This window comes from Pteropus medius, unplaced genomic scaffold, assembly GCF_902729225.1.
Source record: "Pteropus medius unplaced genomic scaffold, Ma_sr-lr_union100, whole genome shotgun sequence".
Lineage (NCBI taxonomy): Eukaryota > Metazoa > Chordata > Mammalia > Chiroptera > Pteropodidae > Pteropus > Pteropus medius.
This window is the reverse complement of record NW_024352841.1, coordinates 627,972-652,706: the sequence shown is the minus strand read 5'-3', so window position 1 is coordinate 652,706 and position 24,735 is coordinate 627,972. Positions and strand designations below refer to the sequence as shown.

The window sequence follows — 24,735 nt, the reverse complement described above, 5'->3', positions numbered from 1 at the left end:
ATATTGAATGTCAACTCTAATCAAAGAAATAAAAACTAAAACAAAACAAAACAAAACAAAAAACAAAAGAAAAGATATATGTCCATTGCAGCATTATTCACAAGAGCCAAGATATGGAAGTCACAAAAGTTAGTCAGAAAAAAAGAATGAAATCTTACTATTTTCAACAGGGATAGATCTAGTGGGTATTATGCTAAGTCAAATCTGTGAGACAGAGAAAGACAAATACCATATGATTTCATTCATAATAGAATCTAAAAGAAAAACAAAACAGAAAAAAATTATAGATACAGAGAACAAACTGACAAGTGCCAGACAAGAGGAGTTTGGGGAGATGTGCAAAAATGGTGAAACAGATTAAGAAGTACAAATTACCAGTTATAAAAATAGTCGTAGTACAGCATAGGGAATAAAATCCCTAATACTGGAATAATTATGAATAGTTTCAAATGGGTACTAGATTTTTTTGGAGTGATCACTTTATAAGTTGTATAAATGTCTAATAACTATGTTGTACACCTAAAACTAATATAATATTGCATGTCAAGTATAATTGAGAAATATATTTTTAAAAAAGGAATTCCTGAACTTTGTCACAACATGAACCTTGAGTGTATTATGCTAAGTAAAATAAGTTGTGAAAGACAAATACTGCATGCTCTCACTTAGCTATGGAAGCTTTAAAAACCCAAAACGTACATCTAAAACTAATACATTATATGTCAACTATATCTCAAAAAAATATATATAATGGACAAATGATTTGAATAGATTTTTTTTCCAAAAAGATATACAAATGGCTAATAGTTACATAAAAAGATGCTCCATATCGCTAATAAATGAAAATCAGAATAATGAGATATCACTTCCTTCCCACACATTTTGATAGCTACTATAAAACAAATAAGCAAATAAACAAAAAACTGAAAATAAGTGTTGGTGAGGAAGTTGAGAAATTGTGCCCCTTGTACACTGTTGGTAGGAATGTAAAATGGTACAGCCACTATGAAAAACAGTACGACATATCCTCAAAAAATTAAAAACAGATTTACTATATGATCCAGCAATTCCACTTCTGGGTAGACACCCCCCAAAAATTGAAAGCCAAGACCCAAATATCGTACAAGCATGTCCATTACTCACAATAGCCCAAGGTGGAAGCAATCTAAGTGTCCATCGAAGGATAAAGTGATAAATAACATGTCATATATACATACAATGGAATAATATTTAGCCTTAAAAAGGAAGGAATTATTGAACCATGCTACAACATGAATGAACCTTGAAGACATTATGCTGAGTTAAATAGTCCAGTCATAAATGGGCAAATACTGTATGATTCTACTTATTATAAGGTATCTATAGTAGTCAAATTTATAGAGACAGAAATTAGAATGGTGGTTGCCAGAGACAGAGGGAAGGGGAGAATGGGGAGTTACTGTTTAATGGGTATACAGTTTCAGTTTTGCAAGATTTACAAAGTTCTGGAGATGGATGATGGCGATGGTTGCATAAAAATGTGAATGTACTAATGCCTCTGAAATGTACACTTAAAAATGGTCAAAATGATAGATTTTATGTTATGTATATTTTACCAAAAAATTTTTAAATGGGAAAAAAACAAAAATTCCTAGTGTCTCAGAATATATCTAAGGATTCAATTTTGAAAAGAACTTCTTGAAGCCCCGCCCCCCATATCATTTATTTTCTTTCCCTTCCGAGTCCTCCCATCTTTTCCATTTCAATTAGATTGTTGGACATTCTCACTGCAATAAAATCCACCTTTTATTTTACTCAAAGCTGTACGCAAAGACACAGCAGAGATTCTTTCAGTGGGATAATGAAAGCCTACATGGAAACCTGGCCTTTTAAATCCTACACCTGTGCTATAGCAATAATGGCAATAGAGTTAGTCTAAAGGGCTTTGAAAGAAATTGTACCTCCTATGACTAGAAATAAATTATACAAAGTTATTTTAGAGGGAAAAAAACAACCGAACAAAACCCAAACTCCTTGAAACAGGACAGGAGTGGGGGTGGGGGAAATGAGTGAAGGTGGTCAAAGGGTACAAGCTTCCAGTTATAAGATGAGAATATAATGTGCAGCACAGTGACTACAGTTAATATTATCGTATTGTATATTTGAAAGTTGCTAACAGAGTTGATTTTAAACGTTCTCACCATGCATAGAGAAAATTGTAACTATGCGAGGTGATGGATGTGTTAATTAATATTATGGTAATCATTTTGAAATATATACATATATAAAATCGCTTTGCTGTACACCTTAAATTAACACAATATGTCAATTATATCTCGAGAAAGAAGAAAAAAGAAAAAAACACATTGTAAGCACTTACTACTACCTAGAATTATGAATTGTGCTAATACGAACTTATCTACGAATGAACTCAAACAATATAGACAGTAGAGGGAGCCTGGTGGGCATATAAAGGAAGAAAATGGCTTCCCCTATCACAAGCTTCACCTTGTCCAAACCTGGAAAATATTTCCTGAATTTGGGTTTCTCTCAAAATTCGACTAGATTTTACTCAGCTGAGGAACTCCCAGTACTTTCCCCTACAAAGAATGCTAGCTGCAACTCTCAATTGCTACAAATGAGGTATTTTACTTATCTCCCTGGCACTGACTGCCCTGGCATTGCTAATTTGGGGAGCAGTACAAGCCATATAAGTGTGAAATATCAGACAGTAATAACAGAAACACAGATAACCATGTCCAAGGAATTAACCACATGAATTTAACAAATGGATGACAGGACTGAAACTCTGGGGCAAATCTTTTGAGACTATGGTGACAGATAACTGCATAGTCCTACATTATTTATTACCTGCTTGAAAGAGAGGTCGGCACATTTGTTAATACATTTGCTGCATGTGAGTAGATAACACCAAATTTTACTGATGGTCAGGGTCATGCATCAAAGGGGCCATAACATCATTATGCTAACTAAATAGATCAAACAAATTTAGGAAAGGAAAACATTTTTCTTTTCTGATCTATCCTCTTGGCTTTCCCCCATAAAAATGCGCAAATTGGCTGTGAACAGGCTTTGAAATTTTAGTGTGTTTCTTTACAGGATTCTTGGTCTTTAAGATATTTTATTGCTGACTCCAAACTTAGGCATTATGAAATAACATACAACTGAAGATTATAAAACTATAGATGGCTAACATTCAATAATGGCTAGAATGACCAGACAGAATATCAAGGAGGAAAAAAAAAAAAAGAAACTGGAACAATCCTAGAATCAATTAGACCTTGTAGACACATATAGAAAATTCCACCCCAAAACAGCAGAATACACAATTTTCTCAAGTTCACGTGGAATATTCTCCAGGATAGACCATATATTAGGCTACAAAACAAGTCTCAATACACACACAAAAAAAGATTAAAATCAAACAAAGTATTGTTTATGACAATGGAGTGAAACTAGAATAAGAAAAAACTGGAAAATTAACAAATTTGTGGTAATTAAACAACATACTTTTAAACAATCAATAGGTCAAAGAAAAAAAATCACAAGTGAAATTAGAAAACAGCTTGAGATGAATGAAAACAAAAATATTTCTGCTATTTATCAATTTCTTCCTTTTGCTAGCTTTGAGTTTAGTTTGCTGTTATTTTCTGCTTCCATAGGTGTAAAATTAGGTTCTTGATTTCAGATTTTTTTTCAAGTATTCATATACAGCTGAAAATTTCCCACTTAATATTGCCTTTGCAGCATTCCTAATGTTGTGCTTTTGTTTTCATTTATCTCAAACATATGATGATGGAAGGAACTTTAACTTTGGATACAGAATACACAATGCAATATACATATGATGTATTATTGAATTGTACATTTGAAATCTATATAATTCTATTATCCAATGTCGCCCCAATAAATTTAAAATTAAAAAAAAATAGTGGAGATAAAATATAGACTACAAAAACAATAGAGAAAATCAACAACACCAAAAATTGGTCTAACAAAATTGACAAACTTTTAGCTAGACTAAGAAAAAAACAAAAGAAGACTCATTACTAAAACCAGAAATGAAAGTGCTGTCAATACTACTGATTTTATGGAAATACAAAGGATTATATGATAATATTATGAACAATTGTATACCAATAAACTTGATAACCTAAATGAAATGGACACACTTAGAAACACAAATCTACTAAAATTAACCCATGAAGCAACAGAAAACCTGAATAGATCTATATCTACCAAGGAGATGGAATTAGTAATCAAAAACATCCAAGCCAAAAAAGCCAAGGACAAGATGGCTTTGCTAGTGATTTCTATTAAACATTTAAAAGGAATTAAAACCAATCCTTTTCAAACTGTTCCAAAAGACAGGAGAGAACACTTCCTAACTTATTCAATGAAGCCAGCATTACCGTAAAATCAAAATTAGACAAAGACACTAAACTACAGACCAATATCTCTTATTAACATTGATGCAATGATCCTAAGAAAATACAAGGAAACAAAACTGAGCAGCATACATGATGAATACAACCCAAGTGATGCCCAGAATAAAATGATGGTCCAACATACAAAAATCGATCATTGTAATATATTACATAAACAGAACTAAGGTAACAAAAAAAAAAATGATAATCTCAATTGATGCAAAAGAAAGCATTTGACAATTTCAATAGCCTTTCATGAAAAAAGAAACAATACAATAGGAACAAAAGGAAAATTCTTCAACATGACAAAGGCCATATATGAAAACTCACAGTTACCAATGTATTTGTGAGGAAAAACTAAGAAACTTCCCCCCTAAAAATGGCATAGATGATAGAGGCTTTGTTCATCCCTCTTGTGACCAAATTAAAGTTGTGACAGAAACAAGGAGCAAAGAGCAAGGAAAGTCGCCTGGGATCTAATGAACAAGTCTTACAACTAGGGAGAGAAATAAGAAATCGCCCTGCAAAAAGAGGAGGTAGGATGAGGTGAGGATGAGAGGCTGGCTGGTCCCTAGTGACTGAGTTGTACAGAGGCCATAGCAGCAGCAGCCGGCAGCTGCAGACACCTCTTAAAGGGGCCGTGTACATGAGTGGACTTTAGTGGTGATGGACCTGCTCAATCTGAGCACCAATACCGGAGTGCACCAGGGAATTACAGGGGGACACTGAGTTATTGGAGTGAGGGCTGGAGGCTAAGATCTCTCCCGGACAAAAGTGCCCATGGTATCCATTGTTCCTCTGTTGAGTGCTCCCCACTTCCCAGTGTGCGGACCCAGCACTGCCATAGCTGAGATATCATCAAACTGGGTAACAGAGGTGCTCTTCCCAGAATATTCCCTGAAACTCCACCTCCCCAACTCGTGGCCCTACCCAAGCCATATCCAGTGTATCCTCTGCGAGTCAGGTGTTCCTTGATGAGCAGTGCCAAAGACTCACACTCGTGGCAGCTGGCCTCAGTTTCTTGTATGGTTTCTCGAGGCAACTATAAGCCCAGCATCTGTGGATTGCTTAATGAATCTTAACAGGTAGCCCTGGAGGGGCACAGGCTGGGGCTAAACAACATGGCCTGCAGCTAGACCCCTCTCAGGACTTTGCCACTGGACACCTATGACACAAAGCTGCACTAATAAGACCCGGAGACTTAGGGGCTTTGCTTGTTACATAGAAATAGAAACAGAAAGACAGTCAAAATGGGAAGACAAAGAAGCAGAAACCATATGAGAGAACAGAACAGAGATCCAGAAATGATGGAGTCAAGCAATCTAACAGATGCAGAGTTTCAAAACACTGGTTGTAAAGATGCTCAATTAACTTGGAGGAAGTATAGATGATTTTACTTAAAGTGAGAACTTTAACAAAGACATAAAAAACATAAAATTAGAAATGGAAATTATAAAAGGGAACCAGTCAGAAATGAACACGTTATCTGGATGAAGAGTATGTTAGATGGAATCAACATAGTGGATAAAGAAGAGGATCGAATGACCTATATAAAGGATGGGGAAGCCAAGGACACTCAATTAGAATGGCAAGAAAAAAGCCAAAAATATAATAATAATTTAAGGAGCCTATGGAATACCATTAAATGTAAAAATATCCATGTCATATGGTGACCTAAACGAAAACCAGATGTTGAAGAGCTACTGGAAGAAATAATGATGGAAAACTTCCCTCACCTGGTGAAGGAAATAGACATACAACACCCCCCCAAAATAAAATGACATAAAAAGAAAAAATAAAATGCTCAGAGTCCCCGGAAAAAATGCACCCAAAGAGGCCCTAACCAAGACATGTCATAATTAAAATGCCAAAAGTTAAATACAAAGGGAGAATCTTAAAAGCAGCAAGAGAAAAGCAGTTAATTATCTACAAGGGAGCACTCATAAAACTGGCAGCTGATTTCTCAAAAGAAACCACGCAAGACAGAAGGGCTTGGCGCAAAATATTCGATGTGATGAAAACCCAGGTTCTACAACCAAGAATACTTTATCCAGTAGAACTATCATTTACAGTCGAAGGACAGATAACGAGTTTCCCAGACAAAAATAAGCTAACGGAATTTATCAACACCAAGCCAGTATTACAGGAAATAGTGGAGGGACTTCTTTAAGAAGAAAATACATATATCAAAAACAGGAATAAAGAATGGTAATAAACTACATTCTTATCAACAAGTACCTCAAATAGAAAAGTATTAAGTGTTCCAGCCAAAAGACAGAATGGCTGAATGGATAAGAAAACAAGACCCCCACATATGCTGCCTACAGGAGACTCACTTCAGATTAAAAAACACGCACAGATTAACAAAAGGGGATGGAAAAAGATATTGCCTTGATGGATTTAGAGGGTATTATGCTGAATGAAATCGGTCAGAGAAAGGCAAATATCGCATGATTTCACATACATGTGGAATCTAAAGAAGAAAATAAACAACAACAACAAAAGCAGAAATAAACTCATAGATACAGAGAATATTTTGAGGAATACTAGATGGGAGGGGCGTTGGGGGGACGGTATAAAAAAGGCAAAAGGATTAAGAGGTACAAATGGATAGTTGCAGAATAGACATGGAGATGTAAAGTGAAGCATGGGGAAGATAGTTACTAATGTTGTAATAAATATGTAAGGGGGAAAGGGGTCCTAGAATTAGTGGGGTGATCACTTTGTGAGTTATGTGGCTCTCTGATCACTATGCTATACAACTGGAACTGGTATATTACTGTATGCCCAGCTATAAGTGAGAAAAAAAAACTCATTGAATTGTACAATGTAAATACGAGCAACTAATTGTTTATTATATTTGAATAAAGCTGGAAAAAAAGAAAAATGAAATGTTTGTGTAAGACAAAAAAAAAAAAGCAAGAAAAAAAAGCTTCCCCCTTGAGATCAAGAACAAGGAAAGGATGTACACTCTCGCCACTACTATTCAACAAAGTATGTGAAGTCCAGCCAGTGCAATTAAGCAAGGGGAAAAAAAATAAGAGGCATCCAAACTGGAAAGGAAGGAGCAAAATTATCTTTGTTCACAGATGATATCATCTTATATGTGAAAACTCTGAAGAGTTTTACACACACACACACACACACACACACACACACACACACACACACACACACCTGTCAAAGCTAATTTAAAATGCAAAGTAAAATTGCAGGACACAAACATGAAAAAATCAGCTGCATTTGCATTTCTATACACTAGCAATGAAAAATCTGAACAGGAAATTAAGAAAATAATTCCATCTATAAGAGCTAAAGAAATAATATACGTAGGAATAAAATTAATCAAGGATGTCTAAGACTTGTAGACTGACAACTAAAAATCATTGGTGAAAGAAATTAAAGAAGATGGAAATAAAATGGAAAGACATTCTATGTTCACAGACTGGAAGACTTATTACTGTCAAGATGTCAATACTACCCAAAGTGATCTACAGATCCAATGCAATCTCTGTTAAAATCACAATGACATTTTTTGTAGGAATAAAAACATGAATCCCATAATTCATATGAAGCCCAAAGGAACCACAAATGGCTAAAACAATTTTGAAGTACAAGAGAAAAGTTGGAGGACTTACCCTGATTTCAAAAATTACTACGAATAGCTAAAAATAAACTTTAAAAAGAAGGTAAAAGACCTGTACACTGAAAACTATAAGACACTGATGAAAGAAACCAAAGAAGACACAAAGAAATCTAAAGATATTCTGTGTTCATGGATTGGAAGAATTAACATTGTTAAAACGTCCATATTACCTAATACAATCTACAGATTCAAAGCAATCCCTATCAAAATCCCAATGACAGTTTTCACAGAAACAAAACAAAGAATCCTAAAATCTGTATGGAACCACAGAAGACTCCAAATAGCCAAAGAAATCCTGAGGAGAAAGAACAAAGCTGGAGGTATCACCCTCCATGATTACAAACTTTACTACAAAGCTATAGCAATCAAAACCGTATGGTTATGGTATTGACAAAAAAATAAATAAATAAAGCCAAACAAAAAACCCACAACAAAACAACCAAACAAGAAAAAAACACAGACCACAGGAAGATAATTGAAAGCCCAGAAATAAACTCACACATATATAGAGAAGTAATTTATGACAAAGGAACCAAGAATATACAATTAGAAATGAAAGTTTCTTAAGTAAATAAATGGTATTGGGAAAACTGGATAGCCACAAACAAAATAATGAAACTATATCAGTATTTTACATAATACACAAAAATTAACTCAAAATGGATTAAAGACTCGAATATAAGACCTGAAAAAATAAAATAAATAGAAGAAAATATAGACACTAAGCTTCCAGACATTAGTCTTAGTGGTATACTTGTGGATTTGATTCCAAAGCCAAGAGAAACAAAAATAAACAAATGGGACTACATAAAACTAAAAAGCTTCTGCATAGCAAAGGAAACCATCAACAACAACAAAAAAGGCAACCAACCAAATGGGAGGATATTTGCAAATGACATTTCTGATAAGGGGTTGATATCCAAAAATATATAAAGAATGCATACACTTCAATAACAACAAAAAACAAACATATCAAGTATTTTCATGCCCCTGAAAAGCCTCTAGGCTTTGCTTATTTATCTCTCCTTCCACCTCCAACTCCTGACAATCACAAATCTTTCTACTGTCCATAGAGTGATCTTTTCCAGAATGTCATATAGATGGAATCATACAGTATGTAGCATTTTTAGATTGGCTTCTTTCACTTAGTATTACACACTTAAGTTTTTTCTCTGTCTTTTCATGGCTTGATAATTTCATTTTAGCACTGAATAATATTCTATTGACTGAATGTACCATAGATAATTTATCCATTCATCTACTGAAGGGCATCTTGGTTACCTCTGAGTTTTGGCAACTATGAACAAAGCTGCTATAAACATCTGCATGCATATTTTTGTGTGGATGTTTTCTACTCCTTTGTGTAAATACCAAGTAGTGCAACTGCTGGAATGTATGGTACGAGTATATTCAATTTTGTTAGAAACTGCTAAACTGTCTTCAAAAGTGGCTGAGCCATTTTTGCATTCCTACCAGCAATGAATGAGAGTTCTTATTGTTCCACATCTTTGTCAGCATTTAGTGTTGTCAGTGTTCAGGATTTTGGACATTCTAATAGGTATATAGTGGTATCTAATTTTATCTTGGATTTCACTGCCAATATATAATGTGGACCATCTTTTCATGTGCTTATTTGTTATATGTATATCTTCTTTGGTGAAGTATCTGTTAAAATTTTTGGCCTATTTTTTAATTAGTTTGTTTTCTTATTGTTGAATTTTAAGTGTTCTTTGTATAATTTGGATAATAGTCCTTCATCATATGTCTTTTGCAAATACTTTCTCCCAGATTGGCTTCACATTCTCAATGGTGTCTTTTGCAAAGTAGAAGTTTGTTGTTGTTGTTGTTGTTGTTTTAAATGTTAATAAAGTCCAGCTTGTCAATTATTTCTTTCATAGATCACACCTTTGGTGTTATATCTAAAAAGTCATTGCCATACCCGAGGTCATCTGGTTTTGTCCTGTGTGATATTCTGGAACTTTATAGCTTTCCATTTTACCTTTAGGTTTGTGATCCATTTTAGTGAATTTTTATGAAAGGTTTAAGGTCTATGTTCAGATTTATTTATTTTTGTATTGGGATGTCCAGTTGTCCCAGCACCATTTGTTGAAGACTATATGTGCTGTATCATATCGCCTTTGCTACTTTGTCAAAGATCAATTGACTACATTTATGTGGGTCTATCTCTGGGCTCTCTATTCTGTTCAATTGATCTATGTCTATTCTTTTGCTAGTAACACACTGTCTTGGTTACTGCAACTTTATAGTAAGTCTTGAAGTTGAGTAGTGTCAGTCCTCCAATATTGCTCTCCTTCAGTACTGTGTTGGCTATTCTGGATCTTTTGTCTCTGTATAAAATTTTATAATCAGCTTGTAGATATCCACAAAATAACTTGCTGGGATTTTGATGGAGACTGCATTGAATCTACAGATCAAGTTGGGAGAAACTGACATCTTGACAAAAGTGAGCCATCCTACCCATGAACAAGGAATATCTTTCTATTTATTTACTTCTGATTTAGTTCTTCAAATTTTGTAGCTTCTCCATGTAGCTATTATACTATTTTGTTACATTTATAACAATGTATTCCACTTTTTCAGGTTCTAATGTAAATGGCATTAGTTTTAATTTCAAATTCTACTTGTTCACTGCTGGTATATAGGAAAGTGATTGACTTTTGTAATATTAACCTTGCATCCTGTAGCCTTGATATAATTGCTTATTAGTTCCAGGAGTTGTTCTGCCCATTCTTTCAGATTTTCTACATATAATCGAGTCATCTGCAAAGACAGTTTTATGTCTTCCTTTCCAATCTGTATAATCTTTATTTTTTATTTTTCTTTTTACATTAGCTGGGACTTTAGTATAATGTTGAAAAGGAGGGGTGAGAGGAGACATCTTTGCTTTGATCTTAAAGGCTTTGAAGTCCTCACCATTAGATGCGATTTTATCCATAGGTATTTTGTAGATATTCTTTATCAAGTTGAGGAAGTTCCCCTCTATTCTTAGTTTACTGAGATATTTTACCATGAATAAGTGTTGGATATTTTCAAATACTCTTTCTGCATGTATTGATAAGATGATATGATTTTTCTTTTCCAGTGTTTCTTTGATGGATTAAATTTTCAAATGTTGAACCATCCTCCGTGCTTAGAATAAATTCCCCTCAGTCACGATGTATAATTCTTTTTAATTTTATTTGATATTGTTTTGAAGATTTTTGCATCTACATTCATGAGAGATATTGATCTACAGTTCTTTGTCAAAAGTGCTTTATCTATGCTAGTTCCTTTGACTTTCCATATAAATTTTGGAATATTGATGATATCTCCAAAAAATCTTCCCGGTATATTGATAAGAAACTCATTATACCTGTATATCAATTTGAGGACAATGGACATCTTAACTATAACTATGTTAAGTCTTCTTATCCATGAATATTTTATGCTTCCCTATTTAGGTATTCTTTAATTTCTTTGTTTTGTAGTTTTTGGCACACAAGGCCTATTTATATTTTGTTATATTTCTACTTATGTATTTCATTTTTAGATTTAGATAAAATGTTTCATTATAATTTTTTATTGTGATAAAAAACATTAAAATTACCATCTCAACCATTTTGAAGTGTACAGTTCAGTAAAGTATCTTCACATTACTGTGAGGCATATACCTAGAACTTACATTTTCAACACTGAAACTCTACACTTTCTATACACTAATTCACTCCTCACCTGCCCCCAGACCCTGGCAATTATATTTTACTTTCTATTTCTATGATTTTGACTACTTTAGATACTTCGTATAAGTGGACTGATAATTGGTTCTTTTGTAACTGGCTCATTTCACTTGACATGTCCTCAAGGTTCATCCAAGTTGTAGCGTGTGATGAGAGGTCCCTTTTTAAGGCTGCATAATGTGCCATTGCATTGTTTATACCATTTCTTTATCCATTTATCAGTCAATGGACATTTTGACATTTGGGTTGCTTCCACGTCTTGGTTATTATGAATAATGCTGTGATTAACATGTGTGCACAAATATTTCTTTGAGATTCTCCTTTGCATTATTTTAGATATAAATTCAGAAGTGAGACTGCTAGATCTAGGTGGTAATTTTATATTTAATTTTTTGAAGGACTGCTAAAATGTTTTTCAACAATAACTGTACCATTTTATATTCCCACTAGGAATGTACAGGGTTCCAATTTCTTCACATACTTGCTGATTCTTTATCCCATTTTTTTTTTGATAGTAGCAATACTAATGAGTGTGAAGTGGTATCGTGGTTTTGATTTGTATTTCCCTAATGATCAGTAATGCCGAGCATATTTTCTTGTGCTTATTGGCCACCTTATTTTTTATTTAACAGTAAGGTAGGTGTGTGTGTGTGTGTGTGTTGTGTTCACCTCCCATAGTTAGATTTCTTCCTGTCACCACATATTTGACCCCCTTATTCCATCTATCTCCCCCCTCCCCCCCCCAACTCTCTGGAAACCCCTAGTCTATTGTCCATGTCCATGAGTCTCTGTTTGTTCATCCTGTTCATTTGTTGCTTTTAGGTTTATATCCCACATATAAGTGATATCATGTAATTTTCAACGTTTTTTGTCTAGCTCATTTCGCTTAGTATGATTATCTCGAGGTCCATCCAGGTTATCGCAAATGGCAACATTTCATCTCTTCTTATGGCTGAGTAATATGCCATTGTATATATGTACCACAACTTCTTTATCCAATCATCTATCGTAGGATACTTTGGTTGTTTCCATGTCTTGGCTACTGTGAATAATGCTGTTATGAACATCAGTGCGCAAATACAGGTTTTATTTATTTATTTATTCATTCATTCATTCATTCATTTTTTAATGCCTACAGCACCTGGTATTCCTAGGTGGTCTCCCATCAAAGTACTAACCAGGCCTGACCCTGCTTAGCTTCCGAAACCAGACGAGATCGGGCACATTTAGGGTGGCGTGGCCGTAGACTCTTGGATTTGGGTTTTAAAGTATTTGGGGTAAATACTCAGTAGAGGGATTGCTGGATCATATGGTAGATCAATTCTTAGTTTTTTTGAGGAAACTCCATTCTGTTTTCCATACTGGCTGTACTAATTTGCAGTCCCGCCAGCAGTGTATGAGGGTACATTTTTCTCCACATCCTCTCCAACATTTGTTATTACTTGTCCTGTTAATTACAGCAATTCTAACAGGTGTGAAATGGTACCTCATTGTGGTTTTGATTTGCATTTCCTTAATAGCTAGCTATGTTGAGCATCTTTTCATATGTTTGTTGGCCATTTGTATGTCCTCCAGGGAGAAGTGTCTGTTCAGGTCCTCTGTCCATTTTTTGATTGGATCATTTGAGTTTTGTTGTTATTGAGTTGTATGAGTTCTTTGTATATTTTGGATATTAAGCCCTTATTGGAGGCACTACTTGCAAATATATTTCCCATTTGGATGGCTCTTTCTTTATCTTGTTGATGGTTTCTTTTGCTGTGCAGAAGCTTTTTAGTTTGATGTAGTTCCATTCATTTATTTTAGCTTTTATTTCCCTTGCCTTTGTGGTCAAATTCATAAAATCCTCTTTAAGTCCAAGGTCCTTAAGTTCAATTCCTATGTTTTCTTCTATGCATTTTATTGTTTCGGGTTTTCTATTCAGGTCCTTAATCCATTTTCAGTTAATTTTGGTATGTGGTGATAGACAACAGTATAGTTTATTCTTATGCAGGTGGCTTTCCAGTTTTCCCAGCACCCTTTATTGAAGAGGCTTTCCTTTCTCCACTGTATGTTTTTAGTTTTTTTCTTGAAAATTATTCGCCCATATAAATACGAGTTTACTTCTGGACACTCGATTATATTCCACTAGTCTGTGTGTCTGTTTTTCTGCCAATACCATTATTGGTCATCTTTGTATCTCCGTTGAAGAAGTATCTACTTAAGTCCTCTGGCAATTTCTGAATAGTAATGTTCACTTTGTTTTTTGCTGGGTTTTAGTAGTTCATTATATATTCTGGATATTAATCTCTTACCATATAAGATTTACAAACATTCTCTCTCATCTTTGAGTCTGTCTTTTCACTCTCTTGATAATGCCCTTTGATAAACACACACAAAATTAACTGTGATCAAGCCTATATTACTTTTTTTTTTTTTTTTTGCTGTCTGTGCTTTTGGTTTCATATCCAAGAAATCATTGCCAAATCCAATGAAGATTTTCCCCATGTTCACATCAAGGAATTTTACATTTTAACTCTTACATTTAGGTCTTTAATACATTTTGAGTTAATTTTTGTATATTGTGTAAGGTAAGGGTCCAACTGCATGTCTTTGCAAGTAGATAACATTTTCTCAGCACTATTTTTTGAAAAGATTGTCCTTTCCCCACTGAATGTCTGGTACTCTTGTCAAAAATCAATTGACCGTATATACAAGAGTTCATTTCTAAGCTCTCTAATCTATTCCATTGTTGTATATGTCTGTCCTTCTGCCAGGACAACAGTATTTTGATTACTGCAGATTGGTAGTAACGTTTTAAATGAGAAAGTGTGGGTCCTCCAACTTTGTTCTTTTATTTCAAGATTGTTTTGGTTTTCTAGGATCTTAAGTACTTCATTTTGCGCGAACGATTATAAATGGTATTTTAGTTTTTATTTCCATGTCCCTTTGTTCATCACTAATATATGTAAACACAATTGATTTTCATGTTTATCCTGTATCCTGTGACTCTGCTGAACTCGACTATTAGTTCTAAGAAGTTTTTAAATTTTTTATTAGATTCCTTAGTTCTACATAGACTTTCATGTCATCCACAGGTACAGTGTTTTATATCTTGCTATCTACTACATTATACCAAGGACAAGGAAAATATAAGCTTGAATGAAAAAAAGCAATCAACACAGAGATAACAGTGATGTTAGAATTATCTAAGATTTTAAACAGCCATCATTAAAATGCTGCAACAAACCAATTACAAGCAAAGAAGTCTCAGAAAATAAATTGAAGACATAAAGAAGAACCAAATGGAAATTATACGACTGAAAAATACAATAACAGAAATTTTAAAAAAATGAACGGATGAGGTCAACAGTAGAATGGAAGGTAGACAGGAAAGAAGCAGTGAACTTGAGATAGAAAAATAAAAGTTATTCAATCTGAGAGAAATTCTACTGAAAAAAAAAAAAGTAGGCCCTCGTGGACCTACTTTTAGGATAATAACAAAATATCTAATATTTGTGTCAGTGGAAAATCAGAAGTAAATGAGAAATATGAAGGGTTGAAAAAGTATACTCAAAGAAATAATGGCTTAAAACATTTCAAATAAAGCAAAAGGCATAAGTCTAGAGAATCAAAACAGAAACCTAGAGTCAAGAAGTTGAGCGAACATCGAACAGGATAACCAAAAGAAATACACAGTAAGACGCATCATAGTCAAACTTAAAACAATCTTGAAAACAGCAAGAAATAAATGACACCTTACATATAGGGGGAAAAAAAAAACTACCTGAATGATAGCTAATTGCTCATCAGAAATCATGAAATCCAGAAGGGTGTGGCATAACATTTTCAAGTGCTCAAAGAAAATTACTGTTGACTTGGAATTCTATAACTGATGAAAATATCCTTCAAGAATGAAGGAGAAATAAGACATTCTCAAATGAGGATTGTTTCACTCTTAGACCAATCTAAAAATAAAACTAAAGGAACTTCTCTAAAAAGAGCAGTTTTCTAAAAAGATAAAAGAAGGAATCTAAGAAATTCAGAAAGGAAGAAAACACAACGGAAATAATAAAAATATGAATAAAAACAATAGGCTTTCTCATCTTTAGTCGTCTAAATTAGGTTTGACACACACAATACACTGCCTAGAGAAGTCACTTAAAAAATTTATCCAAAGATATATACTCAAATGACAAATTTACAGTTAGAGTTCGAGAAATCAATAACCCTTTCTCAACAATTGATAGAATAATTAGTCAAAATCAACAAGGACATGGAAGAACTCAATACAGCCAGCAGTACTTAGTACACATGTATATAATACTCTATCAAACAACAGAAGAATACATGCTGTTTTCAAGTGCCCAAAGAATATAGCAAGATAGACCATGTCCTAGGCTATTGAAAATTTTAATTGAAATTATACAAAATATTTTCTCTGATCACAATAAAATCAAACTAGAAATCGATAATACAAAGACAACAGGAAAATATACAATAGATTTTCTACTATTTAGAAACTAAACAATGTATTTCTAAATAATCCATGCATCATAGAAAGTCTCAAGGGAAATGAAATATATATTGAAATGAAAATTCAAATGCAATCAAAATTTGTGGGGCTCAGCTAAAGCAATGCTGAGAAAATTTTATAGCACTAAATGCTTACATTTGAAAAGAGAAAAAGTCTTATATATTCTAAGTTAGCACATAAATAACCTACAAAATAGAAAAATAAACCCCAAAGAAGGAAATAAATAATAAAGATAAAAGCAGAAGAATGACAAAAGAAAAAGAGAGAAGACACAAATTACTTATGTCTGAAATGAACCAGGGGATATCATTATAAATGATGCAGACATCGAAAGGATAATAAAGGATGGTCCTGCTCCCAATAAGTCCTACTTGTCTGCAGTCACCTCTCCAGCCAGTGACTTGCCTTGTGGCCCTGTAGGTTGTCAATTTGTTTAGTTTTTCTTCTTCTGAGAAACATGAGAATTATTTCTTGGCTCTTCACCATGAGAACCTGGTGGGTTTTCTAGAGGGGGAGTAAGACTGTGCCCCCAGGAATTTCTCACTTAACAACTACAACCTTGTTCTTAAATGTTGACAGCACAAGGTCATCTTTTCCCGAATAGCACAGAAGCAGTCTGAGTATGAACAAAACTAGATTCTGAACAGAACTGCTGCTGCTTGAAGAGGACTGAAGTGTGGTCAGGAAATGGGGCTGCAGGATGCAAGTGTGATGGCACTCTCCTAAAATTCTGTGGCACTCTAGCTGCTTTCATCTGATCCTAGAATTATTTATACAGTTAGAATGGTATTTTTTAGTTGGAAAATTTAAATACCCAATGCATAAATCATACACCAAACCTCATTCACACTTCTCTAGATCTTAAGACATCCGTAAGCTACGTTGGCCATCACAGAATGTTTATACATGCAAAATATACTGAATATGCATCAAGCATTTAAAAAGTCTGCAACTGTGAGCAGCACACCAGCACAGTTTACCGTAGTGTATCTGCCTTTGAAAATGTTTCAACTAATAGTGGCAATTGCTCTGCAAGTGAAAATGGGCCTCCTCAGCTCTCAGAATGCTTGCTGTAATCTAAGCATATCACATCTCCCCTACTCTGCTTGTGCACCTTTCTCTGTACCTTTTATCTCCTTAGGCTGTTTAAATAGCTCAAGTTCCAGCTCAAATATCCTCTACTCCATGAAGCCTTCCTTGACCCTCTCCATTGATAATAATCACAAACCACCTCTGAATTCTCACAGCACTTTGTTTTCATTTGTTAAATCAAGCACCACAATCTGAGTGGTGTGATTGCTAGAAACTTGTGTTTCCTCGTAGAGTCTGATATCTTATTTCTGTTTGTGTGATTCTGTTTCTTAGTAAAGGACCTTAAAGTATGCTCTCAGTAATTCTGATTGGGCTGAATTTCAGGTATTCATGAAAGGCAAATTCCAGTAAAGGTTTTGTATGATTCTATCTAAATAGTTCAGTTTTTAAGACTATTAGAGCTCCTATAATTCTTGTGTTACTTTATATTTGCTTACCCATCTATAACTTAAAAATATTTTTATAATAAATATGTACGTGCAAATGTAAGAGTCAACTACAAATAAAAGAATCAAAACAAACACTGCAAAAGTAGAGTGGGTGATGTGTAACGTGACCTGGGACAGAAACGAAAAGTACTGAGGAAGTACTGAGAATATAAGTTATCCTCTTCCTGACAAATATTTGGAAAATCTAAGAGGAGAGAGGGAGAGAGAGCTCTACAAGAGCAAGGAGACAGTATGCACATTTCCATCAACTTTAGCAAGCCTTCCCATGTTTATGTTAGAGGAGAGTCACACTCAGAAGTCCCTGCATCATTATAGTGGTTTGAAATAACAAAGGACAACAGAAATAGAGCCCTTATTTACAAACCTACCTCTGGGAGGTGAGCTCTAAGGCTCTGTTAAGATGAACTTTCCCCAGGGAAAGGGAGATAAAAGGCAGGACTCCAGACATCTCACACATGCACACACAGGCACACAGTCCTCTACTTCAAATCTTGTAGCTCTACTTCTAAGTATGTTGATCTCCTTAAAATGTTTGAAGAAATGGTTCCTTGACTGAAAAGTACAAATTTTGAAAACTACTGACATAAGGGCAATGAAAATTAACAAATTCTTCAATAATTTTAAGTATTATGGCACCCTTCTAGAAAGCAAAGCTCAGACAAAGATTAACACACCGAAGCTAAATCAGGGAGAATGTAGAGTGGGATAAAAAGAAAGTGAAGCTAGGAAAGATGCTAGCAATGGGAAGTGTGACCTACTTCATGAGGAATAGGTCACTTTGGAGGAGTGAACATTTGTTCACTGGGACTCCTGGAGGATTCCCTGAGGAGTTAAAGGCAGGAGAATTTATCTGCTGCTTGTCTCCCTTCACACATATTCCACGATTAAGCTTCATCCCACAGGGAGTTAACTCACTATAACTGCAGGCTGCAACTTCTGGTTCCTTGGCGACCACTCAGAAGTCCGTTCCCATGCGCAAACCTGGATGTGAAGAGGCAACCCAAAAGAAGTAGGGCTTTAACCAAGAGAAAAAAGAGAAGGCTGTTGGAATTTAGGGAAGAGCACAGATCTGTGTCCAAAGCAAGGATAATTTTTAAGACATTGGTTTGTAGAAGTTAAAAGTATCACTTAAATAAATGTAAATCAGCACAAAACAGACTGGCATTATATAAACAGAAGTTGTAGAAGAAATACAGATAAATGAAAAAGCACGATGAAAGGCATGGAGGTACAATAATAATAATAATACATTAAATAAGAGTGGGCAGTTTGGCTTGAGTGAATTATCTTCTAAGGTTACATCTACATTTCTGGACAGTATTTAGGAAAAAGAAAAATGTTAATCTGTGTTATGAGTTACTGAGGATAAAGGTTATAAGGTTAGCATAAAGCCATTCCTTTAACCATACATCTGTCTGGGGTTTACCTAAATGTCTTAGTAAAGACTGAATGGTCTTTAATACTGAAAGGAGATTAAAAAAGGTAGCGAGTACTGTAGCAAGTAGCAGGAATTCAGGCATGAACAACTCAATTTTTAGCATTAGTTCTGAAGTTCCATTCAGGACAGTTTACCTAGAAATATGCTACCTACCCAACTTTCTCCTATATTCTCACTACCTCACATTGTGCCTATTAAAGTTTTTTTATTTAATTTAAAATTAAGTTTATTGCGGTAACATTAGCTAATACAATTTTATAATTTCAGGTGTACATTACAATTTCACATCTGTATATTATATTGTGTATTTACCACCCAAAGTCCAGTTTCCTTCAGCTCCCATATACTTGATCCCCTTTACCAACTTAACACTTCCCCTACCCCGGTTTTTGACCCCCTTTACCACGTCTACCTCCCTGCTCCTCCTCCACCCTATACCCTCTGGTAACCACTAGTCTATACACCATGTCCATTATACTATGTTTGTCCTCTTCATTTGTTGCTTTGAGGTTTATATCTCACATGTAAGTAATATCATGTGATTTTCAACTTTTTTTGTCTGGCTTATTTAACTTAGGATGATTATCTTGAGGTCCATCCATGTTGCAAATGGCAGTATTTCATCTCTTCTTATGGCTGAGTAATAGTCCACTGTGTACATATACCACAGCTTCTTTAGCCAATCATCTACCATAGAACATTTTGGTTGCTTCCATGTCCTGGCCAATGTGAATAATGCTGCTATGAATATCGGTGTGCAAATATCTTTTCGGATATGGGTTTTCAAGTCTTTGTGGTAAACACCCAGTAGAGGGATTGCTGTATCATATGGAAGATCAATTCTTAGTTTTTGAGGAACCTCCATAGTTTTCCATAGTGGCTGTACAGATTTGCACTCCCACCAGCAGTGTAAAGGGTTCCTTTTTCTCTGTATCCTCTCCAACATTTGTTATTACTTGTCCTGTGATTATAGCAATTCTAACAAGTGTGAGATGGTATCTCATTGTGGGTTTGATTTACATTTCCCTAATAGCTAGCGATGTTGAGCATCTTTTCAAATATTTGTTGGCCATTTGTAAGTCCTCTAGGGAGAAGTATCTGTTCAAGTCCTCTGCCCCTTTTTTGATTAGATCATTTGTTTTTGTTGTTGTTGTTGTTATTACTGTGTTGTATGCATTCTTTGTATATTTTGAATGTTAGGCCCCTATCAGAGACATTGCTTGCAAATATATTTTCCCATTCAAATGGTTGTCTCTTCGCCTTTTTTTGCAGAGCAGAAGCTTTTTAGTTTGATGTAGTCCCATTCATTTATTTTTACTTTTACTTCCCTTGTTTTTGAGATCAAATTCATAAAATCCTCTTTAAGTCCAAGGTCCTTGAGTTTAGTTCCTATGTTTTTTTCTATGCAACTTATTGTTTCTTGTCTTATATTCAGGTCCTTAATCCATTTTGAATTATTTTGGTGTGTGGTGATAGACAACAGTCTAGATTTTTTTTTCTTTTGTAAGTGGCTTTAAAGTTTTCCCAGAAACATTTATCGAAGAGGCTTTCCTTTCTCTACTGTAAGTTTTTGGCTTTTTTGTCGAAAAGTATTTGCCCACATATCATGGGTTTACTTCTGGTCTCTCGATTCTGTTCCATTGGTCCATGTGTCTGTTTGCTGCCAATACCACACTGTTTTGATTACTGTCGCTTTGCAGTATAATTTGAAGTCGGGCAAAGTCATGCTTCCAGCCTTGTTCTTTTATTCTCAGGATGGCTTTGGCAACGTAGAGTTTTTTATGATTCCATACAAATATGATGATATTTTTTCTATTTCTTTAAAAAATGTTGATGGGATTTTAATAGAGATTGCAATAAATCTGTATAATCCTTTAGGTAATATGATCATTTTAACTATGTTGATTCTTCCAATCAAAGAACACGGGATATTGTTCCATTTCTTTATATTTTCTTCTATTTCTTTTAATAGTATCTTGTGGTTTTCATTGTATAGGTCCTTCACATGTTTCGTTAAATTTATTCTCAGGTATTTTATTCTTTCTGTTGCAATTACAAAAGAAATTATTTTTTCACTTTTTTCTGATATTTCATTATTACAGTATAGAAATGCTATAAATTTTCGAACATTGGTTTTGTATCCAAAAACTTTACTGTATTTGCTTCTTGTTTATAGTAGTTTTCTTGTGGAGTCTTTAGGGTTTTCTATATAGAGAATCATGTCATCCGCAAATAGTGGCAGTTTGACTTCATTTTTTATTTGGATGCCTTTTATATCTTTCTCTTGCCTGACTGCACTCGCTAGGACATCCAATGTTATAATGAATAAGAGTGGCAATAGTGGACAGCCTTGCCTTGTTCCTGATCTTAGAGGTAAGGTTTTTAGGTTTTCACCATTAATTATAATGTTGACTGAGGGTTTGTCATAAATGGCCTTTAGTATGTTAAGGTACTTTCCTTCTATACTGATTTTATTAAGTGTTTTGATCATAAATGGATACTGTATTTTGTCGAAGGCTTTCTCTGCATCTACTGATATGATAATATGATTTTTATTTTTTAATTCGTTTATGTGGTGTATCACATTAATCGATTTTCATATGCTGAACCTTTCCTGTGCCTCTGGGATGAAGCTCACTTGATCGTGGTGCATAATATTTTGAATGTGTTGCTGTATTTGGTTCGCTAGTATCTTATTTAGGATTTTTGCATCTGTGTTCATGAGAGATATTGGTCTGTAGTTTTCTTTTTTTAGTTACCTTTACCAGGTTTTGGTATCAAGGTAACATTGACCTCATAAAATGAGTTGGGAAGTTTTGCCTTCTGTTCGATTATTTGGAAGAATTTGAAAAGCATAGGTAATAAATCTTTGAATGCTTGGTAGAATTCATTGGTGAAGCCATCTGTTCCTAGACTTTGACTTTTTGATGACTGTTTCAATTTCCATACTGCTGACAAGTCTATTTAGATTTTCCAGTTTTTGATTCAGTCTAGGAAGCCTGTAGTTTTCTAAATTCCGGTCCATTTCTTCTAGGTTATTAAATTTGGTGTTATATATTTTTTCATAGTATTGTTGTAGGAACCTTTGTATTCTGCGATGTCAGTCGTAATTTCTCCTCTTTCATCCTTGATTTTGTTTATTTGTGTCCTTTCTCTTTTTTCTTCAGTGAGTCTAGCCAGGGGTTTGTCAAATTTATTAACTTTCTCAAAGAACCAGCTCTTTGTTGCATTTATTTTTTATATATATATATATATATATATATATATATATATATATATATATATATATGTGTGTGTGTATATATATACACATATATATGTATATATATATAAAATATAAAATATATATATAAATATATATATTTTATATATATATATTTTGCTCTTATTTTGATTCTTTCTTTCTTTCTGCTGATTTTAGGCTTCATTTGTTCTTCCTTTTCAAGTTTTTTAAGATGAAGTGTTAGGTTATTTTGGGCTTTTCTTATTTTTAGAGATAGGTCTGTAATGATATGAACTTTCCTCCTATGACCACTTTTGCCGTGTCCCAAAATTTTTGATGTTGTATTATCATTACCATTCATTTCTACATATCTCTTGATCTCTCTTTTTCTTTCTTCTCTGACCCAGTTACTCTTCAGTAGCTTGTTGCTTAATTTCCATGTATTTGTGGTTCTTCCTGATTTCTTTTTGCAGTCGATCTCCAGTTTCAAAGCATTATGAGCAGAGAATATGGTTGGTCTGATTTCGACCCTCTTATATTTGTTGAAGCCATCTCTGTGTCCCTATATGTGGTCGATTCTTGAGAACGTCCCATGTGCACTAGAGAAGAATGTAGAAGCAGCTATTTTGGAATGGAAAGCTCTGTAGATGTAAATTATGTCCAGTTGGTCTAATGTGTCATTTAAGGATGTTATTTCCTTATTGATTTTCTGTTTGGATGATCTGTCCATATTCAACTGTGGGTATTTAGGTTCCCTACTATTATAGTGCTTTGGTTTGTTTATCTCTTTAGTTCTGTAATTGCTTTACATATTTGGTGCTCCCTGATTGCAACATAGATATTAATAAATGTTATGTCTTCTTGGTGCATGATTCCCTTTATCGTTATCAATTATCCCTCAATATGTTTCTTTACCTTTTTAATTTTGAAATCTATTTCATCTGATATTAGTACTGCTACTCCCAATTTTTTCTGCATGCCATTTGGTTGAAATACCACTGTCTACCCTTCCACTTTGACTCTATATTTATCTTTTGAACTGAGATGTGTCTCCTGGAAGCAGCAAATGTTTTTTTGTTTGTTTGTTTGTTTGTTTTTTTAATCCAATCTGCAATTCTGTGCCTTTTTAATTGGTGAGTTCAGCCCATTTACATTTAGGGTGATTACTGAAATATGAGTTCTACTTATAGCCATTTTATCTTTTGCTTTGTGGTAGCTCGGTGTTTCCATTTCTTCTTTGTCCGTGTGTTTCTGTTTTGTTTTGGTTGGGTTTTGTGGGTTTTCCCTCTGTTTTCTTCTCGTTTTATGTTATATATTTTAGTTCTGAAACTTTGGCATATGGTTACCACTACAAATTTTTAAAGGATAGTTATGTATATACAGTCGTCCATTTTCTTCTGTGTGTGCCTTATCTTCATTCTACTTTGTGAATTTGGATCTTTCAATCCTCTCCTTTTAAGTCATTGTTATCTCATTTTGTCCCTATGTATACTGAGCATTCATTACTATCCTTTTATAGCAATTCTCTTATTATTATTATTTAAGCTTATAATGCCCTGTTCTCAGTAAGTGTTGCCCTGGTCTGCTTCTATGTGCCTGATAGTCACTCTACTCCTAATTATGTACTTTTTTTGTAATTTTGTTTTAGGTGAGCTGACCCATTTCAGTATTTCCTGTAGTGCAGGCCTCGTAGTGGAGAATTCCCTCAATTTTTGTATGTCTGGAAAGGTCTAAATTTCGCCTTTATATCTAAAGGAGAGCTTAGCTGGATATATTATTTTAGGCTGGTAGTTCTTTTCATTTAATAGTTTAAATATTTGATTCCATTCCTTTCTGGCTTGTGAGGTTTGTGCTGAGAAGTCCTATGATAATCTAATGGGTTTTCTTTATAATTTTCCATTTTCTTCACCCTGGCTGCTCCAAGAGTTCTGTCTTTGTCACTGATTTTTGATAATTTTAATAAAATGTGTCTCGGTGAATGCCTTTGTTGGTTGAGATAATTGGGTTTTCTGTTGATTGTTGAATTCCAAGCTCCAGATCATTCCTTAGATTTGGGAAATTCTCATGAACTATTTGTCTGAAAATGCTTTCTAATCCTGCTCCTTTTCTTCCCCTTCAAAAATGCTCATTATTCTTATGTTTCCTCTCCTGATGGTATCAGCCTGTTCTTGAATTTCTCTTTCATTATTTTTCATTCTTCAGTTTCTCTT

The 24,735-nt window shown here is 34.3% G+C and overlaps 1 protein-coding gene and 1 pseudogene across 6 annotated transcripts in view; both read right to left on the bottom strand.

The window, feature by feature from the left end:
- MTMR8 (myotubularin related protein 8) overlaps positions 1-24,735 on the bottom strand; it is a 142,406-nt gene that overhangs the window by 40,666 nt on the left and 77,005 nt on the right. The gene's annotated exons all lie outside the window — the stretch shown is intronic.
- On the bottom strand, positions 12,940-13,058 carry LOC120592528 (uncharacterized; annotated as a pseudogene).